The following is a 15,672-nucleotide window of genomic DNA, read 5'->3' as shown; positions in this document are numbered from 1 at the left end:
CGTGAGTGTAACTTGCTTGGTATTGTGGTATGTTGTTTGTAGGCTCTGTATTTAGTGGTAGATAAGGCGGAAAGATGAGTTTGTAGCTTGTAGTGGCGGAAAACGAAAGGTATATTCGGTTTTTGTCGGCGTATGTGTTTTTGGACAGATTGTTGGTCGTTTAGAGTTAGGTCACGAAATTTTACAGAGGTGTTAAACACATGGAAATATGAGTTCTGTGAATTTTTGGATGAAGGATGAATATTTGGTGAATTTAATGCTCGGTTTTGGCCAAAAATGGTGAAAAATAGTTAAATATCATGAAAAATTCTGTAAAATTGTGGATAAGCTTTTCATATCATGCATAAGTCACACACAAAATTTGAGGTCCGTTGGAGAAGTCTAAGTAGGCTTTTCGGTTAAACGAGTTCTAGGGATTTCTAGCTCGGTTTTAGTAAAAATGGCATTTAAAAGAAGATTTTGGTTTTGGAAAAATTACAGGGGACTATGTGGATGGCAGGGGACATCCAGGAGAAATTTGGGATTTTTCTAAGATCGTTTGGTATTTACGACATATTTAGTGTTTAAACGGTGTTTAAAAATAGATAAGTAAATGTTAAATATAAGAATTAATTCTGGAAATATTTTTATAAAATTCCCCACTGTTAAAAAGTGATTTTTGCAAAATTTCAAGATCCGAGAGTAAACGGATAATTATTTGTGCTAATTATCAAACTTTTAAAGTAAAACGCGTAAACCGGTAAAGTTCGCATGAGCGAGCTGACTGGTGTATAAAAACCTTAAAAATGGACTAATTTCATATAATTGAGTTAAACAAGTAAAAATGAATCATCCGAAAATAAGTCGGATGATTTGAGTAATTTTAATCTATTTTAATAGTTTCCGGTACGCCAAAGACGGAAACGGGTTCCGCGGCCAATCGGGACGTCTAAACCGAGCTATAATTTCACATTTTAAATTAAATTATCAGACAACCACTATTTTCGGGTCGTGTGCGACCAAACTCATTTTTGAAACATAAAAACGGATAACAGTGCTAGACACGCAAAACGAGAAAAACGACTAATAGTAGTTGTGACCTTGGAACTCTAAACGACATCACAATCTGAGTCCGGAGAAGTGTTTCTGGGTTAACCTTGCCCCCAGAACGGGTACAGTGCTGGGTTGACAGTGTCCCCAGGTGTACCGATTGATAAGATTAAAGATTATATAAACAATAATTGTATAATAATGATCGTAGGGATCATATTACAGATTGGACGAGTTAACTGATATTGATTGTTGTTACCTACTTGCATGTGCTAAGGTGAGTTTTCACGAGCCCCTTTTTACTGAACTGTTTTTAAATATTTTCCCGGGGCGGAAAGCATGCTTTTATCAAAGTGTTTAAGTACATGCTGATCGCATGGAAATGAACGTATTTATATAATGTTTAATGTACGGGAATCGTACGGTAATGTATTGAAATGGTAATTGTTTGAGTTGTTAATATTGTAAGGTCCCGCAACAGTTTCTGGGGTAACAGAGTTCCCAGAGGTTATTGGAAGTATATTTCTGGGGTAACAGAGTTCCCAGAGGTTATTAAATGTGTTTCTGGGGTAACAGAGTTCCCAGAGGTGATTGGAAGTATGTTTCTGGGGTAACAGAGTTCCCAGAGGTTATTAAATGTGTTTATGGGGTAACAGAGTTCCCAGAGGTTATTGGAAGTGTGTTTCTGGGGTAACAGAGTTCCCAGAGGTTATTAGAAGTATGTTTCTGGGGTAACAGAGTTCTCAGAGGTTATTAAATGTATTTATGGGTTGACAGTGTCCCCAAATAATATTATGTTATGATATGGATTTATCATGGTTTACTAAAATTGTGAAACTCACCAACTATTCGTAGTTGACCCGTTTTCTCACATGCTTTTCAGGTACAACTAAGATAAAGTGATTGATTACGTGCTAAGTGCTTGTTGTGTGTAAGTTTTGCGTGCTGGACGTTAGGATACATTATAACATATAGAATTATGAATCGTAATGTATGAAGTGTGTATCACCTAGACGATAATGAAAGACGAGACAATGTAATCTTGAAGTATATTAATACATTCGATTTTTTTTATAAACAATGTGGTTGATATCAGAGGTGTCTGTCGCATCCCGTTTACGTTTCCGCTGCGGTTACGGGGTGTTACAGCCAGTCCGTATGCTTCTGGAAGATCTTTTGTACTATATCTACCAAGGTATGGGCAAAACAGACAATCTGACCAGAGCAGCCCATGAACCAATCACAGGGTGACAGCTCACCGACAACAGTACTAGGAGGAGCACCCTCTAGTACTGTTTCACTATTAGCCGCTGCCTACTCACCAACCCTTACTATGGGACGTGCGCAGCCTACAGTTGGTGGAACAGTGCATAGCCGGCAGTAAAGGAACAGTATACAGCCGACCTTGTCACTGTCGGCCGTAGCCTATCCACCAACCAGCATGGCTTGTGCGTAGCCCACTGTTGGTAGAACAGGAATACTATTCAGCCGGCCGTACCTTCTAGGAAACCTACCTTCGGCTATAAATACTCCAACACCTTGGAATGGTAAGGACATCATCTGATATCTCATTATCTTATCTTCTCTAGCAATCTCTTAATATACACTTATATTCAGAGCAATCTAGTCTGATTCTCACGCCGGAGGGTGGTCACAAGGAGGAACCCCCCCTTCTCAGTGACGAGCTTACGGTGTCTGTTTTGCAGGTCACCTGAAGAACAACTTTCTTTGCTGGATCTCATCCTCGTGGGAAACATTACTTAACCCCCAGATTATCCGTAATCTGCTCAGGGTCACTTAGTGTTTCTTCATTGGCGCCATCCGTGCATAAAAGCTAGAACTAATTCTTAGTTTTTTCAAAATTTCTGAAGAAATGGTTAACGTTACTCCGGTCCCAAGGCCAGTAAGTGACCAAGAAACCCCGGTGACCACAACCCCAGCAACTGGGAACACCGGCGGTTATACAAATTTTACGAACACTACCCCGGTTACTCAAGCCGGGACAAGTGCAGTAAATAATATTTCACTGGGGTTCACTGATGCCCAGTTGGAGAAACGGACGAGGGTCCCTCGCCAAACACTAGATCAAGTTAAGGCGTGGGCCGAAGCACGTCGGAAAGAGTTCCAAGCTGAGTTGGATGAACGCTTGCGTTCACTTCAACAGGCTGACGAATTTGGCAGTACTCGCCAACATCTCAACATGAACAGTGAGTGCGAGTACTCAGATGACGAGCGGGAAGAATCCGATACCGACGCAAACCCTCGCCATAAGGCAAAAGGGAAGCGTAAGGAAACGGACTTCTAACCGACAAGGAATTTTGGAGAAACCTTTAAACCAACGAACGCGGGGAGAAACCCGCGTGACTTCTCCAAAACCTTTAGACCAACTGCTGCAAATGCAGGAAAGTCTAAGTTTGCAAGGGACATTGCGGAAGCAATCGCCCCAAGAAGTGCCAAACAAATGTCCAACATCGGCACTTATGATGGTCTATCCGACCCAGACGACCACTTGAACAGATTCATTGCGGGGGCAACCGTCAGTAACTGGACGGAACCCACGTGGCGTTATATGTTCCAGATGACTCTGGTTGGAGCGGCTAGGGCATGGTTCGATCGTTTACCGGTCCACCACATATATGATTGGGCGGACTTTCAGAAAAAGTTCAGCCAACACTTCAGCCAACAAAGGAAATATACTGAAGAACAGTGGACGATCCTCAACTGCGTTAGAGAGGAGGATGAATCTTTACTAGACTTCATCACTCGCTTCAACTCCAAAAAGCTAAGTCTGGGCAACATAAGTGAAGATCTTGTTCGCGCCGCTTTCATCCAGGGCGCCGAATACCCAGAGCTTATCCGCACATTGACGGGTAAGGACGGCATGCCATCCACATGGGATGCCATCATGACGGCGGCCAAGCGCTTTGCCGAGACGGAGAAGCAACTGGGAAGGGATCTTCCCCAGAGTACACACCTCTACACGCAAAGGACTAGAGAAAATAATGTTCGGATCGCCCGGCAGAACAAAAAGAGGAAGCTAGGTATTTGGCAGTCAAGGGTAAATTTTGACACCTCATCCAGCTCTCACCCTCTTGTTGGCGGAAGAGATAACACACACCCTTCAAGCCGAAAACACCGGTGGACGCCACTCACCAAAAGCGTCACGGAGATATTTGCCACCGAAAAACTAACATGGCCAAAAGCTCCAATGATCCGGCAGCGACCTAATGCGGATCAAAGCAAATCCTGTGACTTCCACGGGACAAAAGGTCATAGTACGGAGGAGTGTACATCCTTGAAGGATATTGTTGAAACATTCGTCAAGGATGGAAGACTTGCACACCTTGTGGCATCAATCAAGAAGGGAGGAAGGAATGATAACCGGTACAGAGGCAACGGACGAAAGCCCGTTGACATCAGCATCAACATGGTTCATGGTAAGATCAGAGGAAGAAAAAGGCGAGCGACAGAACCATGCGCGTGGAAGGAAGCTGAGGTGCGCTTCCCGCGAGTGCCAGGAGGACCCAGCAAAGAAGGCCATATCGTCATCAAAAGCCAGCTGGGGCACTACATCACTTCTCGCACTCTTGCTGACAATGGCGCCTCGTCAACGGTGATGTACAGGCAGTTCTTCGACAAGCTAGATGACGAAGACAAGGAACGCCTGGAAACGATCTACGCCTCGATGGAAGGGTTCGACGGCAGCACAAACACCCCCCTGGGTATCCTATCTTTCCCCGTCACTCTTACGGACGAGAATCACTCACGCACAGAAGACGTGGATTTTGTCGTGATGAGGAAGCCACACCACACATACGACATTCTCTTCGGAAGAGACGGGATGGCAAGATTCAACGCCGTGGTATCTTCAGTCCACGGCATGATGGGATGGCCAACACCTGAGGGTGTAGCGATGATCACCGGCATTCCCCAGGTATGCATCGCATCTGTCTCATCTAAACCCAAACCAAAGATGGCTAAACCAACCATCACCGAACCGGAAAGATGGGCCTTCAACGGCAAATACCCTGACCAGGCCGTTTCCATTGGCCCAACAGTTGTTGATCCCACACGCACCTTACTCAAACGCTTATTACAGAAAAACGCTGACATCTTCGCGTGGACACCAGCTGACATGACTGGTGTACCCCGAAGTAAGGCAGAGCATAAGCTCAAGTGCGATCCGGCTGTTACGCCAGTCGTACAAAAGCGTAGAGTAATGGGGCCAGAACAAACTAAAGCGTGTAGAACCCAAGTCAAGGAACTCCTTGACGCAGGCATCGTACGCGTTAGTAGATATCAAACATGGGTTGCAAATCCCGTTATGGTACCGAAGAATAACAAACAATGGCGCATGTGCATAGATTTCAAGGACTTAAACAAAGCATGCCCCAAAAATTGTTATCCGTTACCCGAAATTGATCTTAAGGTGGATTCGTTAGCACCGTTTCGCCTTAAATGCTTCCTGGATGCGTATAAGGGGTACCATCAAATCCACATGGCCGTTGATGATCAGGACAAAACCGCTTTTCGGACGCCCGATGGTACATTTTGTTACCAAATGATGCCATTTGGACTTAAGAATGCCGGGTCCACATACCAACGCCTGATGGACAACCAGTTTCATGCCCAAATTGGGAGGAACTTGGAAGTCTACATGGATGACTTGGTCATCAAAAGCCCTGACGCAGAAGCGATGTTGAAAGACATCGAATAAACTTTCAACACGCTTAGGAAGATAAACATGAAACTCAACCCGAGCAAGTGTGCCTTTGGAATGGAAGAAGGGAAGTTCTTGGGGGTCATCGTCACTAATGATGGCTTCAGAGCGAACCCTGAAAAGGTCGAAGCCATTATCAAAATGGAATCACCTACTACCATCAAACAGGCTCAGACACTGAATGGACGACTAGTGGCACTTAATCGCTTTTTGGCAAACCACGCGGATAAGCCGTTTCCTTTCGTGTCAACGTTGAGAAACTGTTTAAAGAAAACGCACTTCCGCTGGACACCAGAAGCGGAAGCAGCTTTTCAGGAGATTCGGTCACGCTTGATCGAACTCCCAACGCTCACAGCACCAAAAGCGGGAGAGGAGTTAATCCTATACCTTTCCGCAACAGATAGAGCAACCGGGGCAGTCCTGCTAGTAGAGCGAAAAGGCATCCAGATGCCAATCTATTATGTCAGCCGTATCCTAACAGACGTAGAAACCCGGTACTCTACCCTCGAAAAATTAGTCTTAGCACTTATACACGCTTCACGCAGGTTAAGACGATATTTCCAGGGTCACCCAATCACCATTCTCTCCAACTTCAAACTTGCAAACGTTCTACGCAAACCCGAGTTATCGGGACGCCTAGCCAAATAGGCAATTGAGTTGGGGGAATACGCGATAAAGTATAAGCCAAGACCAGCCATAAAAGGCCAGGTTTTGGCCGACTATATTGCGGAAGTGCCTGCATCGCGGGAAAAAGAGTGCCAGGAAGAGGCTCAACCCTCTCCAGCACAAGACATCAATGATGTCTGGCGACTCTACACTGATGGAGCAGCCAGTAACGAGGGTTCAGGCGCATGACTGAAACTAACCAACCCAGCAGGCCAAGAATACACTTACGCTATTCGACTGGATTTTCCAAGTACGAATAACGAAGCCGAGTATGAAGCATTCTTGGCCGGGCTGAGAATTGCGTGTAAGATGGGAGTGAAACACTTGGAAGCTCACGTGGATTCCATGTTAGTAGCCAATCAAATCAACGGGACGTACACGGCCGTGAACGACACAATGGCCCTGTACCTCGCACAAGCAAAAACCCTTATGCGCGATTTTAACGATTGCAAAGTCATACACGTCAAGCGTAGTGAAAACAAATATGCGGATGCGTTAAGCAAGCTTGCATCATTAGCCTTCACCCACTTGGGAAAGAACATCCGCATTGAACTCCTCGAGGCACCTTCGGTCCCGCACAAGGAAATTTGTGTCATCCAAACCGGCACAGAAACGTGGATGACACCAATAATAAAATACCTCGCGGCAGGTACACTACCAGAGTCAAAAACACAGGCAAGAAAACTACGCTGTAAAGCACTGAATTATCAACTCATCGATGACATCCTTTACAGACGTAACTTTCTTGGCCCACTCTTAAGATGCGTGGACAACCAAGATGCTGACTACCTCCTAAGGGAAGTACACGAAGGCATCTGTGGAGTACACGCAGGTCCACGCGCTGTTGTAGCTAAGCTAAACAACGCGGGATACTTTTGGCCGGGGATGCATACGGATGCGCTGGCATACATCAGAAAATGCAGGTCCTGTCAGCTCTACGCACCCAACACGCACCGCCCGAAGAATGAACTTGTTCCAGTCACCTCTTCATGGCCATTTCAAAAGTGGGCCATCGATGTGACAGGCCCATTTCCTACAGCAGCAGGAAATGTTCAGTTCCTAGTGGTAGCCATCGACTACTTCACCAAGTGGATAGAAGCAAAACCCTTAGCCCAAACAACCGCGAAACATATCAAAAAATTTATTTGTGAATTTATTATTTGTCGTTTTGGATTTCCACAGAATTTGGTGAGCGATAACGGCACCAACTTTGCTGACAAGAAGCTACAACAGTGGCTGAAAGAACTTTAAATCACCCACACCTTTACCTCAGTGGCACACCCGCAAGGTAATGGTGAGGTGGAAAGAGCAAATAAGAGCATCGTCGAAGGCATAAAGAAAAGTCTCTTGGAACACAGATCCGGCTGGGTGGACGAGCTTCCGCACGTCCTTTGGGCAAACAGAACGCTGAAAAAGGCCAGTACGGGAGAAACCCCGTTCAGTCTCACTTATGGCACTGAAGCCATGGTCCCGGTCGAAATTGGTTTACCCTCACCAAGGGTCTTGATTCAGCCAGAAGACAATGATGCGGAAAGACGGTTAGACCTTATGCTAACCGAGGAACGCAGAGACTTAGCCGCAGTGCGTGAAGAGAACTACAAGCGACAAATGCAAAAGTACTACAACACGCGGGTAAAACTCTGCAACTTCAATGTAGGAGACTACATACTGCGTAACAACGAGGCTTCGAACCAACAACGCCCAGGAAAACTGGCCCCGGTCGGGAAGGGCCATACATTATCAAAGAAGTTCTGGGAAAGGGCGTATACCGGCTCGAAAGGCTCGATGGCACTCCCATCCCAAGAACATGGAATGGAGCTCAATTACGCAAATGTTATATGTAGATCAATTCCAAACTTGTAAAGAAAAGGCCTAGAGCCACTTCTAATGGAAATGATTCTCCTTTCACAATGTGTTGATAGCCTTACCTTTATACTTATGAACTTCCCACACTGATGTGCCGGTATTCACCGCATAAATAGGGGAAGAAGTAAGTCGTTACGTGTGGAAGGCGACAAAACCCGCATAAACACAAAACAATAAAAATTTCAAGTTTTAAGGAAAACCTCCACGCAGGTCAGAGGTAGGCAAAGTTTAGCCATCCTACTAAGTGCAAGTGACGGTCTTACCCGCACAATCACGAACAAGGAGGCAAAACTTCAACCTATTATCTACCACGTTCAAAGGTTAACTTATTCTGAACACTTAGAAAATTTCAAAGGAAAAGATGAGGAAAACTTCCACGCAGGTCAGATATAAGTAAAGTTAAGCCATCCTACTAAGTGTAAGTGACGGTCATACCCGCACAATCATGAAAGAGGAAGCGAAACAAACTTTTAATTTGCCACGTTAAAAAGTTAACTTATCTAAGTACTAAAGAAATTGCTAAGTTAAATCAAAACATGCGTAAAATAAACAAGGCAAGGAATTAACACAATCTTTATTCCATCAAAATTCAAATATTACAAGGATTGCTGGGTGCATACCCGCATACAAAAGAAGCTATACAAAAACAAAAATCTACGCTAATGGTGGAAAGGGATCTTCAGGATCATGCTTCAGGACCACTTCCACTTGGACCCGCACCATCAGTAGAGCGTGGCGGTTCAAGGAAAGCTTTAAGGATAGCTAGCCCATCATCAGCAGCAGCGACTTCGTTTACCTTCTCCACCACCGGATGCGGGAAGGCGGCATACTGATTCACTGCTTGGTCATAAACAGCTTCAGTATCCACGTCATACAAAGGGAAGTTGGAAGGCGGGATGCCTTTCTCAACAAACCCTAGACCAAGCAGGAAGCCGGCCTTTTCCCCATCCTCATGAGAAGCGTTGAGGGCTGCGCTCATAGCATCGTCATAAGACGTCTCTGTGAAGACCCAATGCACAACCTACAAAAAAGAAAAAATACAAGTATCAAAACCTTTTCTATTTACAAAGAAAAGCTTAAAGACATTATGAAGTTAAACTTACCTGAGACAACGCTTCTCGAAGAAGCCATTCCTTGGCAACCAGAGCTTCTTGGAGGGCGGCTTGAGCTTGGTTACGGGCGCGTTCGGCTTCACTTTGGTTGAGGTTGGCAAGCAACACTTCTTTAGCCGCAGCCTCTTCAACGCCCTTTAGCTTCCGCTCAGTCTGGTCAAGCACCCCCCTCTGGTCCAGGATCTCTTGAAGCTTCTTCGCGTCTTCCATCGCCAATGCATCATGAGCCTGTTGGAGCGCCTCTAGTTTAGCTTTATGTTCCTCATTCTCGAGGCGTAGAGGCTCAGCAACAGCTTCAGCCTTGGTGGCCCTTTCAGTTGCGTTCCTAGCAGTTTCCTTAGCCAGCCGAAGCTGTTCGTTAACAGCTTGGGCAGCCTTGGAACGGGCCTCGAGACGGGCCTGAACTTCAACTTCAAGGGCCTTGAACGCCTTCTCCTTCTCTGCAGCAGCCGCGGAGAGCCTCCTATTCTCCTCCCGGACAGCCCGCGCCTGAGCTACTTCTTGGATTCGAGCTGCTTTTAACTTGTCGTTTTCACGACAAAGCAGCTCGACGCGCGGCTGCATCCGGGCCAGGAGAACCCGAAGCTCATTGGGTAGCCTACCCTCCTGGTAGCTAGCCATGGCTTCCCCCAACGCACCACTGGGAGCTGCGTGACGAGCCCACTCCATGCATTTCACAGGTGTGCGAAGGGTTGTTCCTCGGCGGATGTTCCATCGTGGAACATACACTTCATTGGAATCCGACACTGCAAATAACAAAAAGCAGTTAGGAAAAGATGATAAAAAAAAAAAAGAGGCCAAAAGAACCCTACGCACCTGTAGGGTCAACAACAGGCCGATAGCCGCCAAACCCATCACCTGAACCCAAGGGAAATCCGTCCAAGAGATCAGGTAGATGGGAAGGAGGCAGAGGTTGGCGAGAAGCCCCATGCATACCTGAAGGATCGGCCGTCGTTGCCGATGACGGAGGAGGCATGGTGAAGGCCGCTGCGGTAGTAGAAACCGTGGTCGCCGCTGCGGAGTCCGCAGAAAAAGTAACCGCCGGCTCAGTGAAAGATGCGGTAAATACGGCACTGACAGCCGGCGGTGATGTCATCACAGCTGGAACAGTTGGCTCAACGGAGTGAGCAACTGAACCAGCGGAAGCAGGCGCAGGCGCAGCCGCCTGGGTCGTCGCCTCAGGTAGGCTGACCAAGCCTACCGTCATGGGTCCGGAGGTACTCCTCCCCGCTTCACCCTGGAATGCGGTAGCATCCACGCCTACACAAAGAAGATAAGTATTAATGATGGAATGCTATGAAGTTAAAAATAAAGTTTGTACTTACGGGTTTTCTTGAGCCTGAAAGTGCGGACAGGCGGGGATGAACCCGATGGAGCCGGCCTCTTCACGCCGCTCACCGTTGTCTTCCTGGGCTCTCCGGAGGTGACAGTCGTCGCAGCCTCCGGAGCAGTGGTCTTATCACCACCGGGGTTCCCCGCCACCTCCTCGCTCTCGATCTCTGAATCAGACCGAGGCACCGGATCGGCAGTGGAGGCCACCTTCGCCTTCCCCTTCCCGCCGGCAGCCTTCTTCTTCCGCACCAACGAAGGACCATCTGCGGATTCCTCATCAGAACACAGGATTAGAGGAATTCCAGCAGAGGTTTCAACATTGAGGGGTCGAGGGTTGAATAACGCCTTACCTGGCCGCCTGGCGCTCAGGATCTCGTGGCCTGGCGGGTAGACCTCCACGAACCGATCCGCCGTCTGTGCAAGGATGGGCAACTCGTTCTCATCTAGAGCACGAGTACCCATCCGAGCGGGACTATCAGCCTCCCGCGGATACAGGAGCGACTGCAAGTCGTTCCCCTCTGAAATAAAAGAAAAACAGTTAGAAGACAAACATATATAAACAAAGAAGACAGACCGTACCATAAGGGACAGAATTCAAACCGTATTCAAGGACGATCAGGATCTTTTGCGCATCCGCATCCTTCCACACCCGGCTCATCCCGAGCATCACCATCCCGGACTCCGCAAAGCGGTAAACCGGAGATTGGACTCGGGATATCTTTGAGAACCATTCCGCCTCCTGGTAGTTGGAGGCGTGAAGGCTGGGGAGTGCTTGCCCATTCTTGAACTTCATGGCAAGGGGGATGGCGCGAGCGGAGATAAAAAAGAACTCCCGCTTCCATGAACAAAGACTGCGCTCGGTTGCGCAAATCTTCAAACCCTTGATCCGGGTTATCAGAGTATACCACCCTTGGATGCACCTCCAAGAGTAGAAGGTCATCAGGCGGTCGACGAAGGGCTCAACGCCCAGAATCCGGCACACCCACTCGAAGTGGCAAATCTTCGCGATCGCCATCGGGTGCACCTCGGTCAGGTGCACACCGTGCCTCTCCAGCAGTGGGAACCTAAGATTCCCATAGACAAAGAATGCCGCATATACCCCGATCTTGCCTCTGGGGGCATCATACACCGTCTGATGAGGTTCAGGAAACTCAGGCTCGAGAGACTCGAGCATGAACTTCCTGACGATGTACTGATATAGATCGACAGGCAGAGCACACTGGCACTCGCCAGCAGTACTCTTGTCATCCTTGTCGGACGTGGATGACGGGTGCTCGGCATACACCCCAGCCTCCTGGGCTGTAGCCTCAAGATCGTGAACAGAAGACATATTGCAGGTATGAAAAAGAGAACGATTTCAAGAGAATGCTCGACTAAAAAGATGAGTATTCGCCGGAAATCGTTTTGAAGATGAAGAGAAAAGTGAAAGTGTGGATTACAAAGGACCCTCTCCCCCTTTATATACTAATCGCAATTAATGCGGTGAATTTAATGCGGAAGAGAGAGAAATCGCAGGAGCAATGAAACTATGACACGTGGCAAAAAGCAAGCTGGCAACAGCTGTTGAAAGGACGCGTGCCAGTAATTTCGCGGCCACGCGCCCGAAAATTTGCGCCTACGCGCCTGAAAAAACGCCTGGAATGACCATATACTGTCACGTCGCCATAACTTCCTGCACGTCCTGACACTGTCAGAAGAAACCGTCGGACGACGTTTCAATAGTTTGGACTGTTCTTATCCTTTCACCAACTTCGAATTTCAAAATTTCAAAAAGATTCAAAAGCGGGAAAATACCCCTTACCTTGGCAACCAAGTAACTATAAGACAGGTGCGAGTAAAGTGTTAAGGCAAAACCCTTCACATACTTAGCACCCGCAGGGAATTGACGCCAGGAATACCTTGAAAGTAAAGTAACCGTAAGACGAGTGCGGGTACAGTGTCAAGGCAAAACCCTTCACATACTTAGCACTCCGCAGGGAATTCAAACCAAGAAGGATCTTCTAGGCCATGCTTGCGGAAACGGGAATAACATCCCCGCATGGCGGGAACGTCGAGAACTATATTATTTGAAACTCCAAGATGGAATTGGTGGTTTTAACATAATTGATCACTATGTTGAAAACTACCAAAACCCCATAGAGAATCCACACAAGTGGGACTCAACGCTCCTGAATTGCGAGGAGGTTACAGACCTACCCGCTTCATACCCAAAGATCAAGCAGAAAAGTCGGGAATTTCTGCGTGACATTAGGAAAACCGCGGGAAGAATCCCCACGGAAAACCTTAAAACTAAAAACCCTTTTCAAAACCCCTTGCTAGTCCAAAAGTTCACCTCACTTATTAATAATTCATGAGAAGAACATTGGACTGGGGGGACTTGAAGAGGTAGGTCCCAGCAGAGCCCAGTTGGACCCGCAAGACTCACCTTGAACAGGGACGTCTGCGCAACGACCAACTGCTTCCGCAGGACCCACCATGCTCAGAGAAGACCTTACGCGCAGTACGCCAGCTGTACCCGCAGGGAAAGCCTCCCAATGGTGAAGTACCCCGCTTGTTCCCGCAGTTGCGGATACAAGCCATCAGGGAAGGCTACCCGCACTGATAGCAAGGCTACATGCACAAGGCACTAACTCTTGCTACTTCAGTAGTCACCTGAAGGAATGAGCAAGGCGGGAATACTCCTGCCCAAATGAGCCAGTCCGTATGCTTCTGGAAGATCTTTTGTACTATACCTACCAAGGTATGGGCAAAACAGACAATCTGACCAGAGCAGCCAATGAACCAATCACAGGGTGACAGCTCACCGACAACAGTACGAGGAGGAGCACCCTCTAGTACTGTTTCACTATTAGCCGCTGCCTACTCACCAACCCTTACTATGGGACGTGCGCAGCCTACAGTTGGTGGAACAGTGCATAGCCGGCAGTAAAGGAACAGTATACAGCCGACCTTGTCACTGTCGGCCGCAGCCTATCCACCAACCAGCATTGGTTGTGCGTAGCCCACTGTTGGTAGAACATGAATACTATTCAGCCGGCTGTACCTTCTAGGAAACCTACCTTCGGCTATAAATACTCCAACACCTTGGAATGGTAAGGACATCATCTGATATCTCATTATCTTATCTTCTCTAGCAATCTCTTAATATACACTTATATTCAGAGCAATCTAGTCTGATTCTCACGCCGGAGGGTGGTCACAAGGAGGAACCCCCCCCCCCTTCTCAGTGACGAGCTTACGGTGTCTGTTTTGCAGGTCACCTGAAGAACAACTTTCTTTGCTGGACCTCATCCTCGTGGGAAACATTACTTAACCCCCAGATTATCCGTAATCTGCCCAGGGTCACTTAGTGTTTCTTCACTTTGTAATTGGTTTACGGGATATATTTTATACTAAAGGGGTTAATTTCGACCCATTTACTTATAAATTGTTTTGTTGGTTATGGAAATGTTGATAACCAAAACCGGTTTACTATTTGGTTTATAAAAAAAACATTAAATCGAGCCGCTAGTAGCCCCCAAGTTGTATTTTTTGATGAATGCAGGATCTTAGATGACATGCCAGTTGCTGTTCTTAGGCGAAGACGTTATGGACCAGCTTATGGTAGTCAATCAACCGTTTATGAACATGGTTTTCGTGTTGGGTTCAAAGGAATCTATTCTGGGGTAAGTTTATTATGAGAAGAAAATTAAAAAATAAAAAAAATAATTCAAAACTGCTAGAAACTTATTTGTTAGTTTATATCTTCAGGCCCCAGAGGAAAAATATTTCATCAATAATCACCTGAGCTTCAGAGTCTTGTATAACAAGTATCCTGAAACCGGTTCTGCTCGAATTGTTGGGTTTGAAGTAACTCCACACAGGTTTATTTTCTCAGGTTGACGCGGGTTATGTTTTATCTAATGGTCAATCAAGTAAAATCCAAACGGATATCTAAACAAGAAAAGTGTGAAAATATGCGTATTTGTAATGCATAAATAATTCGTGGTTTTTTGTACTTACGGATAAAAAGAATTCAGACAAAAATGATGACGGGTCAACCCAACATGCTTGACCCGCCCGTTTTGCCACCTCTAACTATGATCATAACATAATGCTTTGTCAGCATGACACAATTTGTATTTTTAAACAAAACAGAAAAACAAATTCGAAACCGTAAAGCAAGCCCAAACACGAACTGACAGTTTGGTTTTATGTTTTTATAAAAATTAAAGTTTTGCATATAATTAAAACTGACAAAACCAAGCCCGACCGAATTTATGGATTAGATTTTCAAATTTAAGTTTCAAGTATTTTATAATAATAAATATTGTAACCCAAGCGTATAATAATTAATTTGTTATTAAAAGATTTAGGACCGAATTTATTATTTTTGGCCAAATATTTTTCTCTTCGGCCCAAAATTTTAAGCTCAAGCGGCAAACCAAAAAAAACTCAACTAAAAAAAAATCAAATGGTTTTCAAAAACTCAAAAACTGAAATTTCGGTTTGAGCCCAAAACCGATCCATACACGCCCTTAGTAAAATTGATTCTCTATTTTTTTTAAATTAAATTGTCTTTAATGCTAACTTGTGCCAACAGTATCAATCATGAGGTGAAAGAGTGGAATGAAAAGAACGTTCGGTTAACTACATGAAACCAAAATACAAAATCTATGATTCAAGGAAGCAGTGTACCACAGACAGTTGATAGAGATATGGAGGTTGTGTTTACATATGATGTAACCTTCAGGGTACATTCTTGTGAAATCCTAATCATTCAAATGGATATTCAACCCATTTATTTACTTATTAAATGGGTCGACTGGGTTGGGTTTTATCTCAAACGGGCCAAATAAAAAAGTATAGCTACATAAGATGGTTTAGATAGGTTGAACTGCTAATCTTCTATTGCTTTTTCTAAGCCCTTAAAACTGCAATATACATTATTTTGTATTCATAGAAGTT

General features: G+C 45.8%; 1 pseudogene across 1 annotated transcript in view; it reads left to right on the top strand.

The window, feature by feature from the left end:
• The window catches only part of LOC143567007 (transmembrane 9 superfamily member 7-like), a 56,230-nt pseudogene that overhangs the window by 10,620 nt on the left and 29,938 nt on the right, over positions 1-15,672 (top strand). Inside the window, exons 3-5 of the transcript XR_013141327.1 lie at positions 14,270-14,390; positions 14,476-14,588; positions 15,308-15,458. The product of XR_013141327.1 is annotated as a transmembrane 9 superfamily member 7-like (transcript). The remainder of the gene's footprint in view (positions 1-14,269; positions 14,391-14,475; positions 14,589-15,307; positions 15,459-15,672) is intronic.

This window comes from Bidens hawaiensis, unplaced genomic scaffold, assembly GCF_021521415.1.
Source record: "Bidens hawaiensis isolate Kalapana, Puna unplaced genomic scaffold, B.hawaiensis_p1.1 tig00023194_1, whole genome shotgun sequence".
In the NCBI taxonomy this organism is placed as follows: Eukaryota; Viridiplantae; Streptophyta; class Magnoliopsida; order Asterales; family Asteraceae; genus Bidens; species Bidens hawaiensis.
Note: the sequence above shows the minus strand (reverse complement) of the source record. Positions and strands in the feature narration are given on the sequence as shown.